This window comes from Salvelinus sp. IW2-2015, linkage group LG32, assembly GCF_002910315.2.
Source record: "Salvelinus sp. IW2-2015 linkage group LG32, ASM291031v2, whole genome shotgun sequence".
Lineage (NCBI taxonomy): Eukaryota > Metazoa > Chordata > Actinopteri > Salmoniformes > Salmonidae > Salvelinus > Salvelinus sp. IW2-2015.
In genome coordinates this window covers 32202497-32222378 of record NC_036871.1, presented here as the reverse complement: position 1 = coordinate 32222378, position 19882 = coordinate 32202497, and the positions used below count along the sequence as shown (strand labels likewise).

Here is a 19882-nt window from a genome sequence, read left to right as displayed (position 1 = left end):
CAGGCAGCTAGCCAGCCTGCCAGCTTAGTGGAGTCTGCCACTAGCATAGTCAGTGTAGTCAGCTCAGCTATCCCCATTGAGACTGTGTTTGTGCCTCGACCTAGGTTGGGCAAAACTAAACATGGCGGTGTTCGCCCTTAGCAATCACACTAGGATAAAGACCTCCTCCATTTCTGCCATTATTGAAAGAGATCGTGATACCTCACATCTCAAAATAGGGCTACTTAATGTTAGATCCCTCACTTCAAAGGCAGTTATAGTCAATGAACTAATCACTGATCATATCTTTATGTGATTGGCCTGTGTAACGGCCGTCCCTCGGTGAGTGAGTAGACCAAGGCGCAGCGGGTGATGATACATAATGTTTATTTGACAGACGGAAAAACACGAAACGAAATACACTTGAATGATTAACAAAATAACAAAACGAACTAGACAGACCTAAACTATGAACTTACATGAACGAGGAACACATAAACAGGAACGACCGAGACAGTACCGTGTGGTGCAAAATACACAGACACAGCGACACAGGAGACAATCACCCACAAACAAACAGTGAGAACAACCTACCTTAATATGACTCTCAATTAGAGGAAAACGCAAAACACCTGCCTCTAATTAAGAGCCATACCAGGCAACCCAAAACCAACATAGAAACAGCAAACATAGACTGCCCACCCAAAACTCACGCCCTGACCATCACACACATACAAAAACAGAAAACAGGTCAGGAACGTGACAGAACCCCCCCTCAAGGTGCGAACGCCGGGCGCACCAGCACAAAGTCCAGGGAGGGTCTGGGTGGGCATCTGACCACGGTGGTGGCTCAGGCTCCGGACGCTGTCCCCACACCACCATAGTCACTCCCCGCTTCTGTATCCCCCTCCCAATGACCACCCTCCAACTAAAACCACCTAAATGAAGGGGCAGCCGGGATAAGGGCCAGCACCGGGATAAGGGGCAGCACCGGAATAAGGGCAGCACCGGGCTGAGGGACTCTGGCAGGTCCTGGCTGAGGGACTCTGGCAGGTCCTGGCGGGACTCTGGCAGGTCCTGGCTGAGGGACTCTGGCAGGTCCGGCGAGGACTCTGGCTGAGGGACTCTGGCAGGTCCTGGCTGAGGGACTCTGGCAGGTCCTGGCTGAGGGACTCTGGCAGGTCCTGGCTGAGGACTCTGGCAGGTCCTGGCTGAGGTCTGGCAGGTCCTGGCTGAGGGACTCTGGCAGGTCCTGGCCTCCTGGTGAGGACTCTGGCAGGTCCTGGCTGACGGACTCTGTCAGGTCCTGGCTGAAGGACTCTGGCAGGTCCTGGCTGAACGACTCTTGCAGGTCCTGGCTGAACGGACTCTGGCAGGTCCTGGCTGAACGGCTCTGGCAGGTCCTGGCTGGACGGCTCTGGCAGGTCCTGGACGGCTCTGCAGGTCCTGGCTGGACGGCTCTGGCAGGTCCTGGCTGGACGGCTCTGGCAGGTCCTGGCTGGACGGCTCTGGACGGTCCTGGCTGGACGGCGTCTGGCAGGTCCTGGCTGGACGCTCTGCAGGTCCTGGCTGGACGGCTCTGGCTGATCCGGTCTGGCGGAAGGCTCTGGCTGATCCGGTCTGGCGGAAGGCTCTGGCTGATCCGGTCTGGCGGAAGGCTCTGGCTGATCCGGTCTGGCGGAAGGCTCTGGCTGATCCGGTCTGGCGGAAGGCTCTGGCTGATCCGGTCTGGCGGAAGGCTGCTGATCGTCTGCGAGCTGGCTATCGGTCTGGGCTTGGCTGATGTCTGGCGGAAGGCTCTGGCTGATCCGGTTGGCGAAGGCTCTGTAGGCTCTGGCAGCGGGCGGCTTTGCAGGCTCATGGCAGACGGGCGGCTTTGCAGGCTCATGGGCAGACGGGCAGTTCAGGCGCCGCTGGGCAGACGGGCAGTTCAGGCGCCGCTGGGCAGACGGGCAGTTCAGCGCCGCTGGCAGCGGGCAGTTCAGGCGCCGCTGGGCAGACGGGCAGTTCAGGCGCCGCTGGGCAGACGGGCAGTTCAGGCGCCGCTGGGCAGACGGCAGTTCAGGCGCCGCTGGGCAGACGGGCAGTTCAGGCGCCGCTGGGCAACGGGCAGTGCAGCAGGCGTTGGGCAGACGGCCGACTCTGCCCTGCTGAGGCGCACAGTAGGCCTGGTGCGTGGTATATAGGCACTGGCTGCGCTGGAGAGGAGGAAAGCTCTGACAGCGCTGGACAGGTGGGAGCAGCTGGAGAGAGAACCCGGAGAGACAGCCTGGTGCGGGGGGCTGCCACCGGTGGACTGGTACTTGGAGGTGGCACCGGGTATACCGGACCGTGAAGGAGGACACTGCTCTTGAGCACCGAGCCTGCCCAACCTTACCAGGTTGAATGGTGCCCGTAGCCCTGCCAGTGCGGCGAGGTGGAATAGCCCGCACTGGGCTATGCTGGCGAACCGGGGACACCATTCGTAAGGCTGGTGCCATGTATGCCGGCCCGAGGAGACGTACTGGAGACCAGATACGTTGGGCCGGCTTCATGACATCTGGCTCGATGCCCAACCTAGCCCTCCCAGTGCGGCAAGGTGGAATAGCCCGCACTGGGCTAAGCACGCGTACTGGGGACACCGTGCGCTTTACCGCATAACACGGTGTCTGACCAGTACAACGCTCTCTCACTCCACGGTAAGCACGGGGAGTTGGCTCAGGTATCCTACCCGGCTTTGCCACACTCCTCGTGTGCCCCCCCCAAGAAATTTTTGGGTCTGACTCTCGGGCTCCCAACCGCGTCGCCGCGCTGCCTCCTCATACCAGCGCTCCTGGGCTGTGGCTGCCTCCTTCTCCTCCCGAGAGCGGCGATTCTCTCCCACCTTAGCCCAGGGTCCTTCTCCGTTGAATACTTGCTCCCAAGACCATAAATCCTGCTTCGTGCGCTGTCGTTGCTGTCCATTAACCCGCTGCTTGATCTGGGTTTGGTGGGTGATTCTGTAACGGCCGTCCCTCGTGAGTGAGTAGACCAAGGCGCAGCGGGTGATGAATACATAATGTTTATTTGACAAGACGGAAAAAACACGAAACGAAATACACTTGAATGATTAAAAATAACAAAACGAAGAACTAGACAGACCTAAACTATGAACTTACATGAAACGAGGAACACATAAACAGGAACGACCGAGACGAGACAGTACCGTGTGGTGCAAAATACACAGACACAGCGACAATCACCCACAAACAAACAGTGAGAACAACCTACCTTAATATGACTCTCAATTAGAGGAAAACGCAAAACACCTGCCTCTAATTAAGAGCCATACCAGGCAACCCAAAACCAACATAGAAACAGCAAACATAGACTGCCCACCCAAAACTCACGCCCTGACCATCACACACATACAAAACAACAGAAAACAGGTCAGGAACGTGACAGCCTGACTGAAACATGGCTTAAGCCTGATGAATTTACTGTGTTAAATAAGGCCTCACCTCCTGGTTACACTAGTGACCATATCCCCCGTGCATCCAGCAAAGGCGGAGGTGTTGCTAACATTTTCGATAGCAAATTTTAATTTACAAAAAAAAAAATGACGTTTTCGTCTTTTGAGCTTCTAGTCATGAAATCTATGCAGCCTACTCAATCACTTTTTATAGCTACTGTTTACAGGCCTCCATATACAGCGTTCCTCACTGAGTTCCTTGTAGTCATAGCAGATAATATTCTGGTTTTTGGTGATTTTAATATTCATATGGAAAAGTCCACAGACCCACTCCAAAAGGCTTTTGGAGCCATCATCGACTCAGTGGGTTTTGTCCAACATGTCTCTGGACCTACTCACTGCCACAGTCATACTCTGGACCTAGTTTTGTCCCATGGAATAAATGTTGTAGATCTTAATGTTTTTCCTCATAATCCTGGACTATCGGACCACCATTTTATTACGTTTGCAATCGCAACAAATAATCTGCTCAGACCGCAACCAAGGAGCATCAAAAGTTGTGCTATAAATTCTCAGACAACACAAAGATTCCTTGATGCCCTTCTAGACTCCTTCTGCCTACCCAAGGACGTCAGAGGACAAAAATCAGTTAACCACCTAACTGAGGAACTCAATTTAACCTTGCGCAATACCCTAGATGCAGTTGCACCCCTAAAAACTAAAAACATTTGTCATAAGAAACTAGCTCCCTGGTATACAGAAAATACCCGAGGTCTGAAGCAAGCTTCCAGAAAATTGGAACGGAAATGGCGCCACACCAAACTGGAAGTCTTKCGACTAGCTTGGAAAGACAGTACTGTGCAGTATCGAAGAGCCCTCACTGCTGCTCGATCATCCTACTTTTCCAACTTAATTGAGGAAAATAAGAACAATCCAAAATTTATTTTTGATACTGTTGCAAAGCTAACTAAAAAGCAGCATTCCCCAAGTGAGGATGGCTTTCACTTCAGCAGTAATAAATTCATGAACTTCTTTGAGGAAAAGATCATGATCATTAGAAAGCAAATTACGGACTCCTCTTTAAATCTGCGTATTCCTCCAATGCTTAGCTGTCCTGAGTCTTCACAACTCTGCCAGGACCTAGGATCAAGAGAGACACTTAAGTGTACTATATCTCTTGACACAATGATGAAAATAATCATGGCCTCTAAACCTTCAAGCTGCATACTGGATCCTATTCCAACTAAACTACTGAAAGAGCTGCTTCATGTGCTTGGCCCTCCTATGTTGAACATAATAAACGGCTCTCTATCCACCGGATGTGTACCAAACTCACTAAAAGGGGCAGTAATAAAGCCTCTCTTGAAAAAGCCAAACCTTGACCCAGAAAATATAAAAAACTATCGGCCTATATCGAATCTTCCATTCCTCTCAAAAATGTTAGAAAAACCTGTTGCGCAGCAACTCACTGCCTTCCTGAAGACAAGCAATGTATACGAAATGCTTCAGTCTGGTTTTAGACCCCATCATAGCACTGAGACTGCACTTGTGAAGGTGGTAAATTAAGCCTTTTAATGGCGTCAGACCGAGGCTCTGCATCTGTCCTCGTGCTACTAGACTTAGTGCTGCTTTGATACATCGATCACACATTTTGTTGGAGAGACTGGAAACCCAAATTGGGTCTACAACGGACAAGTTAGTTCTGGCCTGGTTTAGATATATCTGTCGGAAAGATATCAGTTTGTCTCTGTGAATGTTTCCTCTGACAAATCAACTGATACATTTCGGTGTTCCTCAAGGTTCCGTTTTAGGACCACTAGTTGTTTTCAACATATATGTTTACCTCTTGGGATGTCCATTCGAAAACATAATGTTAACTTTCACTGCTATGCGGATGACACACAGCTGTACATTTCCAATGAAACATGGTGAAGCCCCAAATTGCCTCGTAGAAGCCTGTGTTTCAGACATAAGGAAGTGGATGGCTGAAAACGTTCTACTTTAAACTCGGACAAAACAGAGATGCTTGTTCTAGGTCCAAGAAACAAAGAGATCTTCTGTTAAATCTGACAATTAATCTTGAAGGTTGTAAAGTCGGTCTCAAATAAAAACTGTGAAGGACTCGGCGTTACCCTGGACCCTGATCTCTCTTTTGACGAACAATATCAAGACTGTTTCAAGGACAGCTTTTTTCCATTCTACGTAACATTGCAAAAATCAGAAATTTCTTGTCCAAAAATGATGCAGAAAAATTAATCCATGTTTTTGTTACTTCTAGGTTAGACTACTTGCAATGCTCTACTTTCCGCTACCCGGATAACGCACTGAATAGAGACTTGCAGTTAGTGCTAAATACGGCTGCTAAATCCTGACAAGAACCAAGAAATTTGATCATATTACTTCCAGTGCTAGCTCCCTACACTGGCTTCCTGTTAAGGCAGGGCTGATTTGTCAAAGGTTTTACTGTTAACCTATAAAGCGTTCAACATGGCTTGCTCCTACCTATCTTTCCGATGTTGGTCCCGCCGTACATACCGTACACGTACGCTACGGTCACAAGAACGCAGGCCTCCTAATTGTCCCTAGAATTTCTAAGCAAACAGCTTAGATGGAATAGTCTGCCTTACCCATGTGAGAGACGGCAGACTCGGTCTTCAACCTTAAGTCTTTACTGAAGACTTATCTCTTCAGTAGGTCATATGATTGAGTGTAGTTTGCCCAGGAGTGTGAAGGTGAAACGGAAAGGCTCTGGAGCAACGAACCGCCCTTAGCGTGTCTCTGCCTGGCCGGTTCCCCTCTCTCCACTGGGATTCTCTGCCTCTAAACCCTATTACAGGGGCTGAGTCACTGGCTTACTGGTGCTTTTCATGCCGTCCCTAGGAGGGGTGCGTCACTTGAGTGGGTTGAGTTACTGACGTTATCTTCCTGTCTGGGTTGGCGACCCCCCTTGGTTTGTGCTGTGGTGGAGTCTTTGTGGGCTATACTCTGCCTTGTCTCAGGATTGTAAGTTGGTGGTTGAAGGTATCCCTCTAGTGGTGCGGGGGCTGTGCTTTGGCAAAGTGGGTGGGGTTATATCCTTCCTCTTTGGCCCTGTCCGGGGGTATCATCGGATGGGGCCACAGTTTCTCCTGACCCCTCCTGTCTCAGCCTCCAGTATTTATCCTGCAGTAGTTTATGTGTCGGGGGGCTAGGGTCAGTTGATTATATCTGGAGTACTTCTCCTGTCTTATCCGGTGTCCTGTGTGAATTTAAGTATGCTCTCTCTAATTCTCTCCTTCTCTCTTTCTTTCTCTCTCTCGGAGGACCTGAGCCCTAGGACCATGCGTCAGGACTACCGGGCATGATGACTCCTTGCTGTCCCCAGTCCACCTGGCCTTGCTGCTGTTCCAGTTTCAACTGTTCTGCCTTCGGCTATGGAACCCTGACCTGTCCACCGGACGTGCTACCTGTCCCAGACCTGCTGTTTTGAACTCTCTAGAGACCGCAGGAGCGGTAGAGATACTCTTAATGATCGGCTATGAAAAGCCAACTGACATTTACTCCTGAGGTGCTGACTTGCTACACCCTCGATAACTACTGTGATTATTATTATTTGACCATGCGAACACTGTCAGTATCGTTAACCTGAAGAAAGCGATTGATTTCAATGCTGATGAAGTAAAAACTGAAGCAGCAGAACGCAACATTGAAAATTCGGGTTGCAAAGCAGGAGAAGAAACTCCCTGAAATGGAGTCAAAGGTAAACAAGAATGACCGGTATGGTCGGAGGTGGAGTCTTCGAATTTATGCAATAGCAGAAAAATCTGTCGAGAACATCAAAGCAAGAGTGAAGGACAAAAGAAGCTCGGAATCGTCTGTGGCGGATGATTGACAGAGGAAGGAAGGGAAAAGTGCATACTTTGCGGGAGCCAAGGCTTTTGCTAATGGAAGGGAAATTCACGCTGATGCCTAGCTTGTTGACTGCTGGATTTATCAAGTGAGTTGTACAGGACTGAGTTTTATTTGCATCTGATAAAACTTTATATTTTTTGAGGAAAGAGCATTGTTTGTGTGAGCCAAGCTTTTTATATATATATATTTTTGTTTTATGGCAGGGAAATTCGCACTGACAATGTTATCTTGATGGCTATTCGTTTTACCAATATATGGTACAATGTTATTTGCAATCGTATAAAAAAAAWATATATATAATTTAGGTCAACCACTTGCGTGGTGCATAGGACTGTTTTTATTTGCAACTAGTAAGAACTTTTCTTTTTGTGAGAACCCGATTCATGTGAAAACAAGTTTAATGTTCTTCATATAGTCACTGTGATAGTAAATGTCCATTTTGTTTTTTCTATTAATACCAGGGGACTCCGTAATATTTTGAAAAGGAAATATTTTTTTGTATTGTAAGGGTAAGAGTGCCGACTTTTATTTCATTCAATAAAGTCATGCCTGTCCCACAGATACTGCATTTTGGAAGTGTCGGATGGGGGAATGCTATTTGGTTTTCATTTGGTACTAATCGGTCAGCAGGTGTCGCTATTTTAAAAGGCAACTTTAAGGGTAATATATTGAGTCATGAAGCAGATAATACAGGGAGATGGATTATACTATTGGTAGATGTCAACCACATTCAATTCATTGTTGAAAATACGTATGCTTCCAATAACAAGTCAAGTAACTGTATTTTATTTAGAGACATTGAGAGGAAAATAAGTAAAATTGTCTAAATTTCCATTGGCCAAAGTAATTTGGGGTGGAGATTTTAATACAGTATTACATGATAATCTAGATAGATGGCCTCCTAAGGATAGCAATTATGTTTGTGAGATAAGGAACATATGTCTAAGGTTAGGTGTTCTAGGTATTTGGAAACATAAGAACCTAGATATTATGTTTACATGGAGTACCAAAGATTTATCTATACAATCCCGTATTGATTTCTGGCTGATATCTGAAGAAATGGCTGACAAGGTTGATACAGTCTCGATTGACCACAAAGGGATCACAATAAAGATAAATATGCATGTTTTGTCAACAAAAAAAGTTAATAAATGTTACTGTAAAATGAAGTATTTAAGAAGGAAGTAGCAGGAATTATTGATAAATACTGGAATTGTGCCTGTGTTATGGATATGTTTGGAAGTTACTGGGAGCTAATGGAATTTGATATAAGGCTTTTGGCTATTTCAATGGGGAAAGAAATTGCTCGTGCCAAGAGAGAGAGAGAATATGACATCATAAAGGGAATAATGGATCATACTAAAAAAACTGAACTAACTAATCAGGAATTACTGGAGCTATCATCATTGCAAATACAGTTAGACTGTATCTACGAGGAAAAGGCCCGGGGAGCGTTTGTAAGATCAAGACGAAAATGGATGGAAGAGTGAGAGAAAAAGACAAAATATTTCTTTAATTTAGAAAAAAGGGCAGGTGAAAAGACTTCCATATGTAAATGAATGATTAATAATACTCCCAATGAAAATCCAAAAGAAGTCTCTCAGCATGTTGTCCAGTTTTATCAGAATCTGTATACACCAGTCCAGTCAACTTCCAATATGGATCTTTTCTTAGACAATGTAGCAAAATTGTTAAGAAGATAGATAATGATTTCAGGGATTTTTGTGATGATGAGTTATCTGAAATTGAGATAAAAGACTGTATTAAAAGCCTTAAGGACAATAGGTCCCCTGGAAATGATGGTTTAATAAGCAATTTTTCTAAAGCATTCAATGATAAATTGATTCCTTTCATTCTTGCTATGTTCCAAGAATCAATAGAAAAAGGGGAGTTACCGGCTTCCTTAAAGCAAGGTGTAATTACTTTGATTCCCAAACCTAATAAGGATAGTCTTTATATTGACAACTGGAGACTCATTAGCCTGTTGAATAATGATGGGAAATGATTTGCTCTTGTATTTGCTAAGAGGTTGAAACAAGGCTTGGATCATATAATAGATTTTTTATTTATTTATATACTTTTATTTATGAAAGGTAAATATGAAGGTAAATATGATGAAGAACAATCTTGTTTTATGCATGGTCGACACGTTAGTAATAATATCAGGTTGATCTTAGATATGATTGACTATAATGACCTCATCCTTGATGATAGTTTTCTTATGTTTGTTTTTTATAAAGCTTTTGTGTCACGCCCTGACCTTAGAGAGCCTTTTTATGTCTCTATTTGGTTTGGTCAGGGTGTGATTTGGGTGGGCATTCTATGTTCTATATTTCTAGGTTTTGTGTTTCTATGTTTTGGCCGGGTATGGTTCTCAATCAGGGACAGCTGTCTATCGTTGTCTCTGATTGGGAATCATACTTAGGCAGCCTGTTTTGCCACCTTAAGTTGTGGGATGTTGTTTTTTGTTAGCTCTGTGTAGCCTTCAGAACGTGACGTTTGGTGTTCGGATCTAATAAAGAAGCATGAACACGTACCACGGTGCACCTTGGTCTCATCCTTCTGACGAGTGTTACATTTTGACACTGTAGAAAATGAGTTTATGTTCAAAGCAATATGTTTCTTTGGGATTTGGTGACTTTTTTTTTAAAGCAGTCCAAACTTTATATAGTGGTTGTACTAGCTCTGTAAAATTAGCTCACGGGACATCCCGAAAGATTTGGTATTGGCCGTGGCATTAGGCAGGGCTGCCCAATTAGTCCATTTTTATTTTCATTGGTTACTCAAATTATGGCTCTTCATATCAAGAAAGGGAATTTTCAAGGTGTTTCAGCACTTGGCAATGAATTTAAACTATGTCAAATGGCTGATACCACCATATTTTTGAGAGACAGAAATTAGGTTTCAAAAGCAGTTTCCTGTATTGAAGATTTTTCCCAAGTTCATGCTCGGGTTTGAAAATTAATATCAATAAGTCAGTCTTATTTCCACTCAAGGATTGTGTTTTACAGGAAGTATATGGTATCCCAATTAAAGATAAGGTTACTTATCTTGGAATTGTTATATGCGAGGATGAAAAACAAAGGAGTGAATTAAACTTTAACCCTATTATTGAGAAAACAAAGAAATCGAACCTCTGGTTGCTGAGAGATTTTTCGTTATACGGTCAGGTTTTATTGTCCAAAGCTGAAGGGTTATCCAAATTGTTTTATGTCTTGTTATCACTTGAATTATCCCCTAAAATTGTAAAGTACTTAGATAAGATTCTTTATAATTTTATTTGGAGGAACAAGCCTCACTATCTACGGAAAGATATTCTCACTAATACCCAATAACAAGGAGGTCTTGAGGTTTTAGATTTCAATACTCTAAATAATACTTTGAAAATAAATTGGATTCTGAAGTATATTAAGAACCAGAACAGTATTTGGAATGTCTTCCCTAAGTATTTATTTGACTCTGTTGGTGGTTTAGAATTTTTGCTTCGATGTCATTTTGATGTTGATAAAATACAGTAAAATTGGCAGGCAATTTTATGTTGGATGTTAGCGTATAAATACAATTTTTCCCCTCACAGATACTTTATATGGAACAACAAAGATACACGATTTAAAAATAAGTCTCTTTTTTTTCATAACTGGTTTGAGAATAAAATTATTTTGGTTGGTCAGTTACTGAATGAGGATGGATATCTACTCTCATATGGGGAATTTCTTGATAAATTTAAAATTCCAATAACCCCAAAAGAATATGCAATTGTTTTTGATGCGATTCCAAGGGAGGTTGTATCTCTTTTAAATTCCTCTGTGGTTGATGTAAGTAACATAGATTTACATGAAAATATATGAATTGGCAATAGTAACATCAACGATTAAATGTAGTAATAAACAGATTAGGAATATTGTTTGTGATGCTACAATTCCCTCCGCAAGATTATTTTGGTCAAATATCTATGGTGATATACAATGGGGGAATGCATGGAAAATTGCTAACAAATATTGTATCAGTAACAAGGTAAAGGAAGTTTCATTTAAAATGTTACAAAGAATTTATCCTGTGAAACATGTTTTGGAAAGATTCAAGCTGAATATTGACTATAAATGTGATTTCTATGGAATGGCGAAGGAGACCATTTTGCATTTGTTTTTTGCCTGTATTTATAGTAGAATTTCTTGGATTGACATACAGAATTTTGTTACAAAAAAATAATAGGACGGTTGTACTATTTAATGGTTTTGATATGATTTATTTCAGAAATTCTGACATAGATAAAGATGTAGTATATTTAATTAATCTGCTAATAATACTAGGTACATTTCATATTCACAAATGCAAATGGTCTAATTCAAAAGCTAACTTTTTTCACTTTCTATTTAAAAAAAAGTGTACTCTGGGCCTGAAAGGCCCCATAATTCAATTCGCGATGATTGTACATCCGCTAAGAAAAGTCTGCCAAAACTTAAAACCTCAATGTCAATATGGAGTCAAACGAAAGTAAATAAGTTAGAAATTGTGCTACTAATGCACAAACACGTCTCGTAAAAGTAATGATGTTTTTGTTTGGTTAGCGTTTGGAAATTGTAGAAATAAAAATGTTTCCTTCTTCAGAAGTAGTTAGGCAGGCTAACGTTAACTACCTAATTAATTTGCTAGATATCATACATATATTAATCATTATATAGTTAATATAAGTAGACATGCAATCATAATTGACTGTAGTGCATATACCGGTGGCTGAAAAAACAATCGTCGCGGGACGAGCGAGTGACGAATTTCCGGGCAAGGGCGGTCCATTTAAAATTAATTTTCTCCTCCCTCGCCCATTTTTAAATTAACAACAAATCAATACAAATAGTACATGCAGAACAAAAGTGTATATATAAAGAATATATAAAGGACATTTGGGCTCCGTTCTTCTGTATTTTATTCCTCTTGTGTTACTATTTTACGGCTCACGGCAGTCTTTGTTCAGTTAATTCGGCATGAAGCATTCAAAACAGGACGTTTAAAACTTCTTGTGAATAGGGGGGCGCTGTTTTCACTTTGGAAAAAATCGTGCCCAAATTAAACGGCCTCGTACTCTGTTCTAGATCATACAATATGCATATTATTATTACTATTGGATAGAAAACACTCTGAAGTTTCTAAAACTGTTTGAATTATATCTGTGAGTAAAACAGAACTCATTTGGCAGCAAACTTCCATACAGGAAGTGAAGAATCTGAAAACGAGGCTCTATGTCAGGGCCTGCCTATTCAACTGGCTTTTATTTATCGATCTGTATGCACTTCATACGCCTTCCACTAGATGTCAACAGGCAGTAGAAGGTTGAATGGGGTGTCTAGCTTGATGTGAGGCCGAATAAGAGCTTTTGGAGTGGCAGGTCCGGTCTTTTGTCAGTTTTCGACGGCGCGCTGGGGAACCTCACATTGTCTTCTGAAAAGCGTTCGGTATACACTACGAATTGCTCCGGCTCTCATTTTATTTGATACATATGATAATAACATCATAAAGATGGATTTTCAACCGAGTTTGACCAGTTTATTCAAAGTTTATTGGGAATTTTGGAATTTTTCGTTCCATGCGCCAAGAGATGAAGGACACGTGCGCTCCACAATGCTAGCCAAAGTTGCTAATTCGACAGAAGAAATGGACATTCTAAAACCAAACAACGATTTATTCTGGACCTAGGACTCCTTGCACAACATTCTGATGGAAGATCAGCAAAAGTAAGACAACATTTATGATGTTATTTCGTATTTCTGTGTAATATGTTGACTCCAACACGGTGGAGAATAGGTGAGCGCTGTCTCACAATAATGCATGCTGTATGTTGTGGTAAAGTTATTTTAAAAAATCTAACACAGCGGTTGCATTAAGAACCAGTGTATCTTTCATTTGCCATACAACAAGTATTTTTATGTAAAGTTTATGATGAGTTATTTGGTTAGATTAGGTGAGTGTCCAAAATATCTCCGGACATTCTGGTGAATTGTTGCTACGTATTCACAATGTATAACCACGATTTGCAGCTCTAAATATGCACATTTTCGAACAAAACATAAATGTATTGGAAACATGATGTTATAATATAAGACTGTCATCTGATGAAGTTGTCCAAAGGTTAGTGATTAATTTTATATCTATTGCTGGTTTTTGCGAAAGCTATGTTGGCGGTGAATAAATGTTTTTTTGTGTTTGGCTATTGTGGTAAGCTAATATAATTCTATATTGTGTTTTCGCTGTAAAACACTTAAAAAATCGGAAATATTATCTGGATTCACAAGATGTTTATCTTTCATTTGCTATACACCATGTATTTTTCATATGTTTTATGATGAGTATTTATGTATTTCACGTTGCTCTCTGTAATTATTCTGGCTGCTTTGGTGCTATTTGTGATGGTGGCTGCAATGTAAAACCAGGATTTGTAGCTATACATATGCACATTTTCGAACAAAACATAAATTTATTGTATAACATGATGTTATAAGACTGTCATCTGATGAAGTTGTTCAAGGTTAGTGATTAATTTTATCTCTATTTGTGGGTTTTGTGAAAGCTACCTATGCGGTGGAAACATGGTGAAAACATGCCGTTGTGTGTTTGGCTATTGTGGTTAGCTAATATAAATACATATTGTGTTTTCGCTGTAAAACATTTTAAAAATCAGAAATGATGGCTGGATTCACAAGATGTTTATCTTTCATTTGCTGTATTGGACTTGTGATTTCGTGAAATTATATTATATGATATCCCTGTTCCTGTCCCGAGAAGCGGTAGAGGTTTTAAGCGGTTGTCTTGCTCTTTACTGTAATCAGAAGGCTAATTTCAATTCTATGCATGCAAGACTCTCTTGGCTAAAAGTAGAGTGACTGACTACATCACTTTTTGTTTATAGAAGAAGCATTAATGTGTTCAATTCCAAGTCGTTTGCATAGTCAACTTACACACACACACTGACACACTTTAATTACATGTAGTTCTGTCCTTAATACGTTGTTATTGTCTATTCATGTTCTGTATTATGTCAAGAAGACCCCAGGAAGAGTAGTAAAAAACATTTAGTCACTGTCACTAGCCGGCTACCATCCGGTTACTACCATGCACTTTAGAGGCTACTGCCTTATGTTCATAGTCATGGAACACTGGTCACTTTAATAAAGTTTACATACTGTTTTACCCACTTCATATGTATATACTGTGTTCTAGTCAAGGCCTAACCTATTTATCTATTGCTGTACATAGACTATTCTTCAGATATTGTAACGGCAGCCTTCCTCCTCTTCACGAGAAGAGGAGGTGTAGCAGGGATCGGACCAACACGCAGCGTAGCCAGTGCTCAACATGTTTAATTAAACGATAAACAGTGAACACTTACAAATACAAAATGTGGCAAACCGATACAGCCCTATCTGGTGCAGAGAAAACACAAAGACAGGAAACAACCACCCACAAACCCCAACACAAAACAAGCCACCTATATATGATTCCCAATCAGAGACAACACAAAACACCTGCCTCTGATTGAGAACCATATTAGGCCAAACATAGAAACAGACAAACTAGACACACAACATAGAATGCCCACCCAGCTCACGTCCTGACCAACACTAAAACAAGCAAAACACACAAGAACTATGGTCAGAACGTGACAGATATACTACTTATTCTATCCATACACTGTCCATATTGTCTACATCCCATCACACACACACACACATACATACAAACACACATATATATACATATATAGTTGAAGTCGGAAGTTTACATACACTTAGGTTAAAGTCATTAAAACTCGTTTTTCAACCACTCCACAAAGATATTGTTAACAAACTATAGTTTTGGCAAGTCAGTTAGGACATCTACTTTGTGCATGACACAAGTAATTTTTCCAACAATTGTTTACAGACAGATTATGTCACTTATCACTTACACTGTGTCACAATTCCAGTGGGTCAGACGTTTACATACACTAAGTTGACTTTGCCTTTAAACAGCTTGGAAAATTCCAGAAAATTATGTCATGGCTTTAGAAGCTTCTGATAGGCTAATTGACATAATTTCAGGCAATTGGAGGTGTACCTGTGGATGTATTTCAAGGCCTACCTTCAAACTCAGTGCCTCTTTGCTTGACATCATGGGAAAATCAAAAGAAATCAGCCAAGACCTCAGAAAAGAAAATTGTAGACCTCCACAAGTCTGGTTAATCCTTGGGAGCAATTTCCAAACGTTTGAAGGTACCACGTTCATCTGTACAAACAATAGTATGCAAGTATAAACACCATGGGACCACGCAGCCGTCATACCGCTCAGGAAGGAGACATGTTCTGTATCCTAGAGATGAACTTATTTTGGTGCGAAAAGTGCAAATCAATCCCAGAACAACAGAAAAGGACCTTGTGAAGATGCTGGGGGAAACAGGTACAAAAGTATCTATATCCACAGTAAAACGAGTCCTATATCGACATAACCTGAAAGGCCGCTCAGCAAGGAAGAAGCCACTGCTCCAAAACTCCCATAAAAAAAAGCCAGACTACGGTTTGCAACTGCACATGGGTACAAAGATCGTACTTTCTGAAGAAATGTCCTCTGGTCTGATAAAACACAAATAGAACTGTTTGGCCATAATGACCATTGTTATGTTTGGAGGAAAAAGGGGGATGCTTGCAAGCCGAAGAACACCATCCCAACCGTGAATCACGGGGGTGGCAGCATCATGTTGTGGGGGTGCTTTGCTGCAGGAGGGACTGGTGCACTTCACAAAATAGATGGCATCATGAGGCAGGAAAATTATGTGGATATATTGAAGCAACATCTCAAGACATCAGTCAGGAAGTTAAAGCTTGGTCAGAAATTGGTCTTCCAAATGGAGTATGGCCCCAAGCATACTTCCAAAGTTGTGGCATAATGGCTTAAGGACAACATAGTCAAGGTATTGGAGTGGCCATCACAAAGCCCTGACCTCAATCCTGTAGAACATTTGTGGGCAGAACTGAAAAAGTGTTTGCGAGCAAGGAGGCCTACAAACCTGACTCAGTTACACCAGCTCTGTCAGGAGGAATGGGCCAAAATTCCCCCAACTTATTGTGGGAGGCTTGTGGAAGGCTACCTGAAACGTATGACCCAAGTTAAACAATTTAAAGGCAATGCTACCATATACTAATTGAGTGTATGTAAACTTCTGACCCACTGGGAATGTGATGAAAGAAATAAAAGCTGAAATAAATCATTCTCTCTACTATTATTCTGACCTTTTCACATTCTTAAAATAAAGTGGTGATCCTAACTGACCTAAGACAGGGAATTTTTACTATGATTAAATGTCAGGAATTGTGAAAAACTGAGTTTAACTGTATTTGGCTAAGGTGCATGTAAACTTCCGACTTCAACTGTGTATATATTTATTTATTTATTTATACTCCAGACTCTGACATTGCTCGTCCTAATATTTCTATAATTCTTAATTCCATTCTTTGACTTAGTAAATTTGTGTGTGTTGTTGTGTATTGTTACACAGTACTGCACTGTTGGAGCTAGAAACACAAACATTTTGTTTCACCCGCAATAACATCTGCTAAATATGTGTATGCGACCAATAAAATTTGATGTATTTTGATTTGAATGGTCTGTGTTACCACCTTATTAATAGGCCTACAGCGAGCAGTAGGATGCTTTGATCAGTTGATTGACAGGTGTAGGCTGTAGGACGATACAATTTCCTCTAGTGTGGATGCTTGCAAACACAGGCTGGTGATAATGGCTAGAGTGGTGTAGGTGGAATGGTATCAAATACATCATGATGCTGTTCCATTTCCGCCGTTCCTGACATTATTATGAGCTGTTCTCCCCTCAGCAGCCTCCTTAATTTGCCTCCCCTGTCTCCTTCAGGATTCTTTAAGTAGACATCTGAGTTTGAAAATGTATTGCTTCAGGTTTTTTTCACAGCATAGACAGATAGTGCTGTTGGAATAGACTAGATAGCATTGTTTTGTTCCCCTTATTAATATTTAGTATAGACTCCCCAGTATTTAGTATAGGATCCCGAATCTTCCTGGGGTCCAAACAGGGTTAAAACAATTACATCACAGCAAAACACAACAGCCTACATCACGTGTCAAACTCGTTCCACGGAGGGCCGAGTCTCTACGGGTTTTCGCTTCTCCCTTGTACATGATCGATGAATTAAGGTCACTAATTAGTAAGGAACTCCCCTCACCTGGATGTCTTTAATTGAAAGGAAAAACCAAAAACCAGCAGACACAAAGCCCTCCATGGAATTGGTTTGACACCACTGGCCTACATCCTAAACAAAACAATACATCATACTAGAAATGAATTCATTATTAATCTATTAGTAAACATTTACAATATCAAGTCCACAATACCACAACACTACAATAAGTGTTGTGAGCAAGGCTTACCCATGGCAGTGGCTCAACTAGCCATAGGCTACTCCACAGTATAAGTGACCAACATTTCTTCATTCAGTTTCCAAACTGATTTGATCTGGTGTTTACACTGAGTTGTTAGTAGAGTGAGAGAACACGTACTGTAGTAAACTGAAATGAACTTTTTTGTTGTTTATACCTGTAACGGTGATAATAGTGGACTTGTTAATATTTCCGTCACTGAGCAGCACTGGGTTAGCTGTAGGGTATTACTCTTGTAGCTGTTTAGAGGCTACGTGCCTTGACTACACTGGTTATCTACTGTTTATCATGGCAAATAAGGGTGTTGGCCGCATGATACACACAAATTTAGCTGGTATTGGATCTGCCTTTTTCTGCAGTATTCTTCTTGTGCAAGACATTTATGACAGTGCATCATATTCATGATCATCTGAACATTTCACCTTTTGATGTCAATCCAGGGTCACAGTTGGAAAGAATTGCTTTGTAAGTCTTACTTCTCCATATTTCTGTTGAAAAGGTCATACAAGTGTTAGTGGGCTGTGTTCCTCTATAACCTATGCATAATCTTCATAATCATCTAAACTTTTCACCATTTTATGTCAATCCAGTGTCACAGTTTGTCAATTTTGTATCTCCATAATATCACCCTGACTCCAGCAAAAGCAATCTTATCTAAGCCAGTAATTATTTGAATCTCTCTACTACCAATCATACTTCTGTGAAAACAGATCCAACTATACTGAATAAAAATATAAATGCAACATGCAACAACTTCAAAGATTTTACTGAGTTACAGATCATATAAGGAAATCAGTGAATTGAAATATATTTATTAGGCCCTAATCTTTGGATTTCACATGACTGGGAATACAGATATGCACAGATACTTTAAAATAAAGGTAGGGGTCTGGATCAGAAAACCAGTCAGTATCTGGTGTGACTGCCATTTGCCTCATGCAGCGCAACACATCTCCTTCACATAGAGTTAATCAGGCTGTAGATTGTGGCCTGTTGAATGTTGTCCCACTCCTCTTCAATGGCTGTGTGAAGTTGCTGGATATTGGCGGGAAATGGAAAACTCTGTCATACACGTCGATCCAGAGCATCCCAAACATGCTTAATCTGTGACATGTCTGGTGAGTATGCAGTCCATGGAAGAACTGGGACATTTTCCAGGAATTGGAATTTGGGAATTTTCCAGGAATTGTGTACAGATCCTTGCGACATGGGGCTGTGCATTATCATTCTGAAACATGAGGTGATGGCGGCAGATGAATGGCACGACAATGGGCCTCAGGATCTCGTCACGGTATCTCTGTGCATTAAGATTGCCATAGATAAAATGCAATTGTGCTCGTTGTCCATAGCTTATGCCTTCCCATACCATAACCCCACCGCCACCATGGGGCACTCTGTTCACAACGTTGACATCAGCAAACCACTTGCCCACACGATGCCATACACGTGGTCTGGGTTGTGAGAACAGTTGAACGTACTGCCGAATTCTCTAAAACAGCATTAGAGGCGTTTTATGGTGGAGAAATTAACATTGAATTCTCTGGCAACAGCTCTGGTGGACATCCCTGCATTCCGCATGCCAATTGCACGCTCCCTCAATTGCATGCTCCCTGTGGCAATGTGCTATGTGACAAAACTGCACATTTTAGAGTGAACTTTTATTGTTCCCGGCACAAGGTGCAACTGTGTAATGCTGTTTAATCAACTTCTTGATATGCCACACCTTTCAGGTTTATCTTGGTAATCGAGAAATTCTCAGCAACAGGGATGTAAACAAATTTGTGCACAAAATTGGAGAGAAATAAGCTTTTTGTGCATATGGAACATTTCTGGGATCTTTTATTTCAGCTCATGAAACATGGGACCAACACTTTACATGTTGTGTTTATATTTTTGTTCAGTATGCAATGAATAAACCGTGATTGTTTGTCCCTAATCGTCCAGTGCCAGCAGCTCCCCTTAATTTACTGCACATCCATGGCCCTTGTCCAGATGAGTGTGTGGACACAACCAGACCGCTACCCATTGGTTGGTTAATATAACATATCAGTTATATGAACTTTGGATTCCTGTTCCTGTTTCCCGTCAGCAAGACTATTTTCTGATAAGACTATTTGCTCTAATATTGCTCTAATCTAGGCTGGTT

At 41.8% G+C, this 19882-nt stretch overlaps 1 long non-coding RNA gene across 1 annotated transcript in view; it reads right to left on the bottom strand.

The window, feature by feature from the left end:
- Positions 1-17925, bottom strand: part of LOC139023481 (uncharacterized) — a 27362-nt gene extending 9437 nt beyond the window's left edge. The window contains exon 1 of the long non-coding RNA XR_011474604.1: positions 17728-17925. This is a non-coding gene — a long non-coding RNA (uncharacterized lncRNA). The remainder of the gene's footprint in view (positions 1-17727) is intronic.
- Positions 17926-19882: the final 1957 nt, after the last annotated feature.